The sequence below is a fragment of the Myxocyprinus asiaticus genome, chromosome 25 (genome assembly GCF_019703515.2).
Source record: "Myxocyprinus asiaticus isolate MX2 ecotype Aquarium Trade chromosome 25, UBuf_Myxa_2, whole genome shotgun sequence".
NCBI lineage: Eukaryota > Metazoa > Chordata > Actinopteri > Cypriniformes > Catostomidae > Myxocyprinus > Myxocyprinus asiaticus.
In genome coordinates, this window is record NC_059368.1 from 31,639,470 (window position 1) to 31,652,287 (window position 12,818).

The 12,818-nt window shown below is 38.4% G+C and overlaps 1 pseudogene; it reads right to left on the bottom strand.

Annotated features, from left to right (window-relative positions):
* The window catches only part of LOC127415997 (flavin-containing monooxygenase 5-like), an 86,607-nt pseudogene extending 84,906 nt beyond the window's left edge, over positions 1–1,701 (bottom strand).
* Positions 1,702–12,818: the final 11,117 nt, after the last annotated feature.

Here is a 12,818-nt window from a genome sequence, read left to right on the forward strand (position 1 = left end):
CCTATCACACACACGCTCCCACACACATGGACACACATATACGCATTACGCTCACAATTTACATGAGTGAAAAACAGAGCCATCATATCAGCGTACACCTGCAACTCAGTGGGTTTGAAAGTTTTTAGGTTTACATTGGAAATATAGTGACACTCGCTGAGAAGTTCTTAAACTTGCATTTTAACAGCGATGTTACTTCTGACAAGAGCTGCGACAAAAGAGGTAATCCCAGAAGCGATCTCTCTCAGTTTTTGAGAGGCTCTCTTTCAGTCCCTCAAAAACAAACTCACACACATGCCCAAACATGTTACTCCATTTAGTCCTCGAGTAAAGAAGCTCAAGCCTCACAATCCTCCTTTTACAGAGAGCAAATAAATAATCGCGTTTTAATTAAACGCGATCCATAACAGATTGATATAATTACATATTTTATAACTATTAATATTCATGTTTTTTACATGCGGTACACAAAATTATGATTTGTGAATCTATAGCGCGGCTGTGTGACCAGTGCACAGTGCAGAGGTATCATTATCTCAACCTTGAAAGCACATCCATGGCCATGCACTAAAATTGGAGAGCTCGAAATTTCCCTGCCTGTTACCTCCATGGACTTGCGTAGTCGTGTAAAACCTTGGAATTTTCCATTAAGGCCTGATCTGAGAGGGTTGATTGCATTGATGTTGCTGAAAATAACAGCAATATTAATCATACTGGTGATATAACAGTGATATTTCAAGTTTCAGCATATGTTATTTGCATTAATAATAATAATACAAAAATATAATTTGTATTTTTAAGGGGCCCTCAGCTATTAGGGGCTCTAGTCGGTTGCCTATCTTTGCCTAGTGCTAGGTCCGCCCCTGGTCTGACGAGTTTAATGGGCAGCTGCCTCGTTTCTTCTTCTTGTGTGTTACCAGAGACAGTTTAGCAGAAACAGAGCACTTCTATTAAAATGAATGGGAGAAATCCGAATGGCAAACGGATGTAGAAAAGGAAGTCCCACCTTACAGGTAAAAGAGCCAATCACCTTTCAGATACAGAACACGCATGCCTATTAGCTGAACCCTGTGTACCTCTTTTTGATATTAGTATTAGCATTGTATTTACTATATTTTTGGAATGTTGACTTGCATACATCAATATTTGCCAAGAGAAAAGAATAAAGCAGCCATTTAAGGGCTATGGTGGAATTAAATATTTTCGGTGAACAAGAACTTAAATTTATGCCTTTTTCATACAGAAAGTTATCGACAAGACTTGGATTATAGCACACAAGTCATATGGACCATTTTCATGGTAGTTTTATTGTGCTTTCTTGTCATATTTTGATCTCAACAACCCCAGCAATTACTTTCATTTTATAGAAAAGAGCAGCATAAACATTCTGCTAAATATCTCCTTTTTTGTTCCATGAAATTATATAAAAAAAATATACAGTTTTGGAATGACATGAGGGTGAGTTAATAGGGTGATGATGAGACAGTATTTACATTTTGGATGAACTATCCCTTTAATGTCAGTTGGGCATGTGTTCACTCATTGCAGTTTAGTTTTGACCTTAAAACACCAGAGTCCTCCAATGTCATCACTGCTCTCAAAAAACATTGGTTCCTGCCCTTCATCCAAGCAGCATTTGATAGAAACCAGTCCTGAGCTCCCAGCTCCAATCACAGCAACACGCTTAGCCGTGCTGCACATCAGTCTAGACAACAAGGACTGGTCACATATAGGAATGAAAAGATCATGTGAAAATGCATTCATAATATTACACTAGAATTTCCTCAAAGCATGCATCTTTGCCACAGTGTGAAAACAGCAATCAGTCTTCCATACCAAATCCCTGATAAGGAATCATTCAAAACCTTTTATAAATCCAAACTGGTCTGGATCTACAGCAATATAAGTTTAATCATTAAGAAACCCATCACATGCCAAAAAAACCTATGTTGACACAAAGACAGCCAACAGTCTGAACAAATGCAGAACATGGCATAAATATTATTCTTACCTGTAAGCTGAAGATGTTCTTTAACTTTCAGTATTAAAAATACCAGAGAGTTGTTGTTCTGTTTTTATTAGTTAGAGCAGCTTTCCAAAGCAACCTTCACATTGAAATCAGCCTGTTATAACCAAATTAGCATATCTGAAATCTCAGAAAGGAGGCAGGTCTGAGCTGGAACTAGTTTTAGGTGGATCTAACAGGAATGCAAAATAGAAAAAGTGGGTTTCATTTTAAAGACTTTCAAGCATGTTTAAACATTTCCCATTGTCAGACATGCAATTTAAGTTCATCATCATTTAAGACAAATAGGATTTGGTCTTGGCAAACTAGTTCTGCACCGCTGCAGAGCAAGTAGACTCGCTACTACTAGAACATGCACAGACATACTGTGTTAGCACGTGGACATGCTGCACAATTAGACAAAAACAAGACATGCTGCTGCACAACTAGACATACATACTGTACAATCCCATGTAGAAGATCTAGACGGGTGGAGCTGGGGAAGTGGTGGATTTCTCAGAAGAAGAAAAAACTCTCGCAGCGCACACAGCTTTTCTGCAAAACTGAAGATTAAGAATTTAAATGTCAGACAAAGAGAGAGTACGCAAGTTGATTAGCTAACATTAGAAGTCTTAGGGCCTTTCAGCATACACCATGCGAGCCGATTGGCTTAACACGTCACGTGAGCGAGCCGATTGGCTAACAGATTAAAAAAAATAAAAAAAACAGATCAATCAGATTGCATCAATTTGAGTTTCATAAAATGAAACTAGCAGAGGCGTTCTCCTGCATAATTATTAAAATAAGGATAAAACAAGTTTTTTTACAAATTAAAAAAAATAATAATTTGGTGATTTTTCTCCCCTTTTCTCCCTAATATGGAATGCCCAATTCCCAATGCGTTCTAAGTCCTCATAGTGGCGTAGTGACTCGCCTCAATCCAGGTGGTGGAGGACAAATCACAGTTGCCTCCATGTCTGAGACAGTCAATCCACACATCTTATCACGTGGCTTGTTGAGTGAGTTATGGTGCAGACCTAGCGTGTATGGAGGCTATTCTCCATGGCATCCATGCACAACTCACCATGTGCCCCACCGAGAGTGAGAACCATATTATAGTGACCACAAGGAGGTTAACCCAACATGACTCTACCCACCCTCGCAACCAGGCCAACTGGTTGCTTAGGAAGCCAGGCTGGAATCAGTCAGCACATCCTGGATTTGAACTTGCGACTCCAGGTGTGGTAGTCGGTGTCTTCACTTGCTGAGCTACCCAGGCCACCCTTATTTTCACACTTTTAAAGTTTGAGTAATACACACAATTTGGGAAATAATGACTTTAACACAAATCAGACCAATTATTCTTAAATTACACTATTGCAACAAGGACTGGGTTTTTGAAACATAACATGTACATTTAGGTTTTTTTAAAACAAACATTAAGATTTCAGGTTAAAATGTAAATGAATTCATATGTAGGGAAAAGTTTTTCCACAATTTTTCAATCACCTTTTTGCTTCCCTGTGGTTTGACAACTGAGTTTTAAAAGTATGAAAGTTGATTAATGAGTTAAAAAGGACATAATCCACAGTCTCTCAATTAATATGAGGTCATAAAAGCTGCATGCATAATTATTATAAAAGAGTTACACATTTCATTGGATTAGAAACATCAAACCGAGTGGCATGTATTTTTAAAGAAACAAACCACAAGCACACTTTTCAAGCTAAACACTTCACAAAGACGTTTGTTAGGTTTGAAATGATAAGACAATAAACATAATTATTATATAAGAGCAAAATGCAGTTTAAAATGGTTTTAGATGGAGTATAGCATGTCAACAACCTGACTGCTGTCCATGTTTGACAAATTGTGCTTATTTGATTAAACGATTTGAGCTAAAATCAATGTCTGCGAGGAAATCGGCTGTTTGACGATTAACTGGATAATGAATACACAAGACACATTTTATAAAGGTCCTTATAAAGAATTATTTAACTTTTACTTTGAACTTTTTCTGAGGTCACACTCCATTAGAAGCCTTTGTTTGGTTTGTCATTATCATAATATAACTTTGATTAAGTTGCCTCAGTTTCCTCTCTGTGTGGTAAGACTCTTTGCTAAGCAATAATGTTATTGAGGGAGTTAGGTTAAAATATTTGTTGAACATTGAACAGTTTTCAGAACATATCTAGAAATCAAAGCATACAGTATATAACCCATGAATGGTTGACACATTTCTATGGCACCTTTGTGTGGTTGTAAAACTCCAGATCTCTTTGTAACTCCAGTCAGCATTGTTACTTGACCATGCTTTATGTTTCAGCATAGTCTGTTTTGTTTAACCCTTGTGTTGTGTTCATTTTGTGCTCAAATTTTCAATCAAAAATGACCGTCCCACTAAGATGGTTTATAAATTTCTCATATTGCATATATTATCACAAGATATTGAATTAAATCTTTTTATATCAACTTCTTTGTTAGTAATTATGTATTAAAAAAAATACAGTATATATTTTTATTGATAAAATTATTCATTGAACTGAGCTTAAACTGGGCCAGTGGGAGGCACTTCCTGCAGAATAATAATAATAAAGCCTAGTAATTTTAAAGCTTAGAATCTGGACTTTACAATGCATATAACTGATCCTACCAATTCTTTATGATTAACATTTTTATTGATTTTTCAAAGCAAAGAAAAACAAAACATATATACAATGAATCAACATTAACTCCCACTACTTCCCCTCCCCAAACAAAAACCCCACCTGACCCCAAATGAACATCCCAGTGGTCTTACATAAGTACACACATATACAGAGAATAAAATTATATATATATATATATATATATATATATATATATATATATATATATATATATATATATATATATACATGCATACATACATATACACATATAATAAACATACAACTCTAAACTATACCTCTCTCTCCACAGACCCACTCCGAGAGCCCCCCAAAAACATCAAATATCTACCCCATTTCCTAATAAATGAATCCCATATCCCCAGCCTTCTACACATTACCTCTTCGAAGGCTGCCACCCTTCCCATCTCCTCGCACCACTCCCGAATTGAGGGTGCTCCCACCGACTTCCAACCCCTTAAAACAATCTGCCTGCCTATGATCGCACCGGTAAGGACCCAATTGTTTATGTATTTGTCACCTACGTCGATGACCACCCCATCACCCAAAACACAGAGTCTGGGGCAAAACGAAATCCGAATGCCCAACACATCAAACACAACACTTTGTACCTTCAACCAAAATTCCTGAATCTCAGCGCACCACCAAAAAACATGGGCCATGTCTCCATCCTCTGATTGGCATCGCCAGCAGGTGGGTGTGTCTTTAAGACCAAGCCTATACAATCTAGAGGGTGTCCAATAGAACCGATGTAAAATCTTGAATTGTATAAGGCGCACCCTTGCATCTCTCGATGCAGTTTTTATGTTTTTTTAAAATCCTAGCCCATTCTCCCTTCTCCAATTCCAGATTTAAATCTTTCTCCCATAATCTCTTGAGAGTGGATGAGACTCCGTCCCCCAGACTCTGAATTATAAGGAGTAATACACTGATGCCTCATGGCCCTTTCCAAAAGCAGAAATCACCTCTCCTAGAGTATCTGCTGCTTTTGGTATGCTATTCCCAAAAATAGTACAGAGCAAGTGGCGTAACTGAAGATACCTAAAAACCTGAGATCTGTGGATCCCAAAATATTGAACCAAATTTTCAAAGGATCTCATCACACCACTCTCATAAAGATCACCGAGTGAATTAACCCCCCTTGCAATCCACTCTGACCAACAAAAAGGGGACTTATTAATGCATAGTTTGGGGTTTAGCCATAGGCTCGAGGCAAGATTTAGATAAATATCTGAATTAAACACTCTGGACACTTTTGTCCATACTGAGTACAAATGTGAAATAATGGGGTGTGATTTAACTTCTCTGTTTAGTTTGATGGAAAGGCTTTGCAATGGCAAAATAGGGGCAAGAAGTTCTTGTTCAATTCAGAACCAGGGAGGGGCTCTTTCAGGTGGAAGCGACCAATGAGCCAAATGTCTGAGACCGAATGCATAATAATAAAACTAAATCTTGGGTAGGCCTAGCCCACCTTTGTCAATCGGCCTATGTAACTAATCTGGGGCGCTTACCACTCCAAATGACTTCGCTATGCTCTCAAATTGCTTGAAATAAGGGAGGGGGACATCTACCGGGAGAGACTGTAGCAAGTAGTTAAATTTTGGAATACAGTTCATTTTAATAACATTAACCTTCCCAATCATCGATAAATGTAATGAAGCCCACCTGTCTACATCACTCAAAAACCTTTTTATTAAAGGGTCAAAAATAACTCTGACTAAATCAGACAAATTTGTTGGGAATAAAATGCCCAAATACTTAATGCCCTGTTTGGGCCACTGGAAGGCGCCTGGCTGGAAGGCCGTTACTGGACAGTACGCTGTCAAAGCCAAAGCTTTGGATTTAGACCAGTTGACTTTGTATCCTGAGAATTTGGAAAATGAATGAATAATTCTGTGGAGGCAAGGCATAGATTTAGTAAGGTCAGAGACAAATAATAAAATATAATCTGCGTAAAGCAGAAGCTTATGCGCACGCCTCCCGCCGTCACCCCTGGAAAATTATCCTCCTTTCTTATCGTGGCTGCTAATGGTTCCAGGGCAAGACAAAACAATAATGGGGAAAGAGGTCAACCCTGACGGGTGCCCCTATCCAGAGTAAAATAATCTGAAATTAATCCATTTGGTTGTACCGCTGCTACTGGGTGTCTATAAAGTAACTTGATCCAACCAATAAATATACTCCTGAACCCATACATTTCCAAAATCTTAAAAAGATAATCCCATTCTACCATATCAAACGCCTTTTCAGCATCAAGTGAGATGGCAGCGACCGGAGTCTGATCATTCGCCACTGACCACATGATATTGATGAGACGCCTAATGTTATCAGAAGAGCTACGACCCCGAATAAACCCCACCTGATCTATATGTATAAGTGATGTCATAACTTAATCGGTTAGCCAGAATTTTAGCCAAAATTTTTACATCTAGCTGGATCAGGGAAATTGGATGATAACTTTTACACTCGTTTGGATCTTTGTCTTTTTTAAGCATCAGACTGATCCGGGCTTGCGTCATGGTTGGAGGAAGCTTTCCGTTCTTAATGATTCCGTATAAACTTCTAACAAAAGTGGAGCCAGTTCTGTAGCATAAGATTTGAAAAACTCGGAGGAAAAGCCATCAGACCAGACAGGACTGGCAAAGGAGACTTGCCTGTAGGCAAGGCCTTAATTACCTCATCAAGCTCCTCCAAGGTTATCTCAGAATCAAGATAATTTGTTTGCACAGTCGTCAGTTTAGGAAGTTCTAATGGTTCCACAATGTTTCTAATGTCTTCATCAGTAGACGAAGATGTGGAACTATAAAGATCAAAATAGAATCCTTTAAAAGCGTTATTAATATCAATGGCCAAGGTAAATATTTCACCACCAGCAGATTTCACTGAGGGAATGGTAGAAAAAGACTCTCTCTGCTTTATATATCTAGCCAAAAGCTTCCCTGCTTTGTCCCCTGACTCAAAGTATGACTGTCTTGCCCTGAATAACCAAAACTCCACTTTCCGTGACAAAATAGTATTATATCTATATTTCAATCGGGTCAATTCTCTGAGGCCATCAGATGACATACGGCGCTTCAGCTCTGCCTCTGCACTTTTAATATCTCCTTCCAACTCCACAAGTTCTTGTGTTTTGGATTTTTTAATGAATGAGGCATACTTTATGATCCGACCCCTAAGAACCGCCTTAAGTTCCTCCCAAGCCACGCCCACAGAGGATACTGAGGACCAGTTGGTCTCCATATAAACATTGATTTCAATCTTTAACATTTGTTGGAAATCAGGATTTTAAGGAAAAGGGACACATTAAGGTGCCAACTATATGATTTCTTTTTCTCTGTATGTGGCAACACCTCTAAACTCACCAGGGCATGATCTGAGACTAAAATGTTTCCAATTGAGCAATCCACAACAGATGAAATGAGGGACTAAGATATATAAAAAAAAATCTATTCTAGAGTAAATCTTATGAACTGATGATCCCTACCAGATGGGTTCAAAAGTCGCCAGATATCTGCAAGACCAAGATTTTTACACATCCTGTGAAGTGTCAGTGTTGCTCTAGGGGGCTTTCACACATTTGCTTCACTATGATCAAGGACTGAGTCCATCAAAAGATTAAAGTCTCCTCCCAATATTATGTCATGAGGGGTGCCAGCAGCTTGCAACATCCCATCAAGATCTATGAAAAAGCCCTGATCATCAGCATTAGGTGTGTAAATATTAGCCAAAATCAACATTTGCCCCTGAATTTCTCCTAAAACAACAATGACTCTTCCTAATTTATCATTAATATGTTTAAGACATTTGAATTGTAGATGCTTATTTATCATTGTAATGACTCCCCTACTCTTACTTGAACCAGCACTAAAGTAAACACGTCCACCCCATATCTTACCAAATTTTTCAGCTTCCTGCGGGGAAAGATGTGTTTCTTGAAGAAACACAATATCATATTTCTTACGTTTAAGAAAAGAAATAACCTTCCATCTTTTTATGGGGTGCCCCAACCCATTCACATTCCATGTGGAGAGAAACAACTTATTCATATTAACATTTGACATACTGATATAATAAAAAAAAAAAAAATTGTGTGTCAAAAACAAGATTACACAAACCACATTCCCCATTAATGCAACAATCAAACCCCAAACTTCCCCCTGAACAAAACAAACAGAAAAAAGAACCCCACGCACGACAGCGCCAACTGGCGTCAATCCCTCAAAACTCAAAGAGTACATGTACGCCTATGAGAACCCCCGCGAAATCTTTGCCATCAGATTATTCAAGTCTGGTGTTTCTGCACAAATTTTGTGAGGCAAAATTACATAACAGAAAATACTTTATAAAACAGACCCCAGCCAACAGGCAGAATAACAGAAAGAACATATAGATTCATTCACAGAACTGTCTCGAAGGTGTGTTCCTCCACAAAACAAACTCCAGCTGATATAAAGCCGTTCAGTTTCCTCGAACAGACAAACAATTGTTCAGTGAGCCGTCTGTTATGAGTGCAGCAGATGATGTAATCTTTCTACTGTCCCTTAAAAATACTCCACAAAACAAACTCCAGCCAACAGGAGGCATAAGCACAAAGAACAAACAGATTTATCCACAACTGTCCCGAAGTAGTGTAATTCCACAAAACAAGCTCCAGCCGCTAGGCGGAGTCAGCACGAAAAACAAAACCGGCATCCCAGTTCCTCGGATGATCAAGAGCCAAACTAACTCGGAGGCTGCGCAAAAAAAATAAATACACCATAACTTACTCAGACCGTCAACTTTATAAAAGATGTCCATAGTGTCCATTCTCGATCTGGCCGGGAACTTCAGTGTAAAAAAGATCTTCCGTCAATGTAAAAGTTTCTTGGAGTCATGCCACAAAAACTCCAGCCGCTAGGCGGAGCCAACGCAAAAAGAAACAAAAATGGCACCCAGCTTTCTCAGATAATAGAGTTCCTCAACCATGAGGCAGTCCACTAATATAAGAAACATCAAATGGCTTACTCCAATGTATTTATGAAGGAGAGTGCCTGTTTTGGACATGTAAATACTTTGCGACCATTCTTCGTTTCTATTCTCAGTTTGGCCGGGAACATCAGTGCAAAAGCTATCTTCTGTTGGTGTAAGAGTTTCTTGCATTCCCTGAACCGATTGCGTTTCTCTCTTGTCGAATTCGCAAAGTCTAGGAACAAGAAAATATTGTGATTCTTCCAAGAAAGCTTTCCTTTGCTCCTCGCCTGGCACAACATGAGATCTTTAGCGGATGATTTCAGAAATTTGGCCAGAATTGATCGGGGCCTATCTCCCTCAGCAGATCTGCCAGCCGGGACTCTGTGAGCTCGCTCGATTTCCAGTTTATGGCCTGTTATGTTGAGCAGACTCGGGAAGAGCTCGTCCAGGAATTTCACCATATCTCTGCCCTCTTCGTGCTCAGGAATTCCAACAATTCGTATGTTATTCCTACGGCTCATATTTTCAAAATATTCCAGTTTTTCCGAAATTAATTCCAAATCCCTTTCCGATGACTCAAGATAATCGATCCATCTTTCAACTTCTGTCACTCTTGTAACCAACTCAGAGAATTTTGTTTCCATCGCCGTAATCGATCAACGTATTACAGCGAGATCCTCCAAGTCAGCAACAACCCTCGTCAGCATTACCGAGATGTTGGACAGTTGACGCTGAATTTCTTCTCCCAACGTGCCATCCAAATCAAGTTCCCAGCTCGTAGTCCCGTCAGAGCCCTCAGCTTGAACACGTAAGTGTCTTTTAATGGCTCCAGAGTCTGAGGATTTTGACTTCTTTGCCATGTTTACCTCAAAGAGCAACTATGTAACTGGGTGTATCGAATCTCACCGGATTATAACATGAAAATAATTTAAGAAATAGCAAAGTTCGCAGAGCTCGTGTCTCACACGTCTGCTTCTTGCATGGCGTCGTGTACTCCTCGATCCTACCAGTTCTTAAAAAATGCTTTTTAATTATTTGCTGACAAATAAGAACTGTTTCGATCTCATCATTTGCAAATTTGTTATCACAACAATTAGATTCAGGGTTGGTAAAACCATAAAAAAGATGAGATAGCCATGTGTTGTATATCGTTGGAAAGGTCTCAAATAGAAAAATACAATGAGCAAATTTGTTTCACTCAGAGGCCAAACTGTAGTGAGTGTCAGTGTATGAAATTCCCACAGACACACATAAATATACTAAACAGAAGTGTCTTTTGTCACGTTTTACCTTATTACTTCCCAAAACATACATATAAATTAGGCAATGACACATTGTAACTTACAGCAGACTATCCCGATTCAAACGAGCCCAAACACAGCATAATATAAGTAGATCTTGAAAAATTCCTCAAAAAGACATGGAAAGACGATGTACGTGTGTATTTGTATGTGTGCGTGTTTGTGTGCACACATGTCTGAGGACTTTATGTGTGCAAACACACATCCTCATATGTGCTTAACTAAAGGTTTGGGATGCTCATGAACACTTAATATTTCTGTATTTTGTAGACTAATCCATTCAGTTCCAATGGCCGGTCATTTTTGACCAGAAACTCAAGTGTAACAAAGTGAAATAAAACCAATAAAATGTAAAGAGTTTGTGTTTTTAGATGCCATATGTAAACAAAGTCAAGGAATTTTATTCCAACTGGATTAAGTAAAATACAATGTATAAAAAATAAAAAAAAATAAAAAAATAAAATAAAAAGGTTGTCCAGGTCAAAATGACTGGAACACCACATAAGGGTTAAAATCTCTTCAAACCACTAAGACAGAGGTATTTGGAATATTAACATCAAGTGTCCTTTTTTAAGCTTTTAAAAACGTGAAAACCACAAAAAAAAAAAAAAAAAAAATGTACTCTAGTTTGCAGTGTAAGTTGTAGATTTGACCAACAGGTCATTGCAGCATTAGTTCTCCACCAAACCACTGAGCTCCACCATTTCCAAATTAACCAGCTCATCTACATTCAGATCCTCTAATATGAAGTGAAATGACCAAATGTATCAAACTAACTGAACTAACTTAAGAGGATCCATTAGCCTCAAAAGCTCCATTACGTATGATTATTTTACACCACTAGCTATAACAAACAAAACATGACATACAAAGTTGGACCATAACTTAAAAGATGTTTTTACAAACTCTTCTACATACTTGATAAAATCAATAGATGTTTGTGTACTTCTGTCTAGTCTATCATAGCATTTACGTTGCTCTGTTCCCATGAACACATTTTGATACATGATATGGGACATGTCAAAACATGATTTATACATCAAGACTGAAAACACAGGGTAGTAAACAAATGTTTTGGTACAAGTTGGAATGTTTCAAAGGAGGAAGAGTTCAGTGTAAACTGTCAAATGTAGCTAAAGTACATTCATAAAATAACAAATAATTTTTCTCTATTATGTATATGTTTTAGACCCTCCTCCTTACATTCCAGAACCACATTAAAGGATAATTCCAGGTACAAAAAAAAGTCAAGATCAGTTGACAGTAATTGTGATGTAATGTCGATTACCGCAAGTTACATTGAGGCACTTACAATGGAAGTGAATGGTGCCAAATTTTAAAGGCAGAAATGTGAAGCTTTTTATTTTAAAAAAGCACTTACATTAATTCTTCTGTTAAAAATAATGTATTATTTGGGCTGTAAAGTTGTTTAAACCAGCGTTTTCACAGTTGTTTTAGGTTGTATAGGGTTTTACGGTTTACACTGTTTTTTGTCATGGCAACAAAGTTGTAAAATTGGATATTACTTTACACAGAAGGTAAGGAAGCGATTTTATCACACTAAAAACCAAAAGTAACAGTCAGAATCTAGTGTGGCCACCAGCTGCATTAATTACTGCAGTGCATCTCCTCCTCATGGACTGCACCAGATTTGCCAGTTCTTGCTGTGAGCTGTTACTCCACTCTTCCACCAAGGCACTTGCAAGTTCCCGGACATTTCTGGGGGGAATGGCCCTAGCCCTCACCCTCCGATCCTACAAGTCCCAGACGTGCTCAATGGGATTGAGATCCGGGCTCTTCGCTGGCCATGGCAGAACACTGACATACCTGTCTTGTAGGAAATCATGCACAGAACGAGCAGTATAGCTGATGGCATTGTCATGCTGGAGGGTC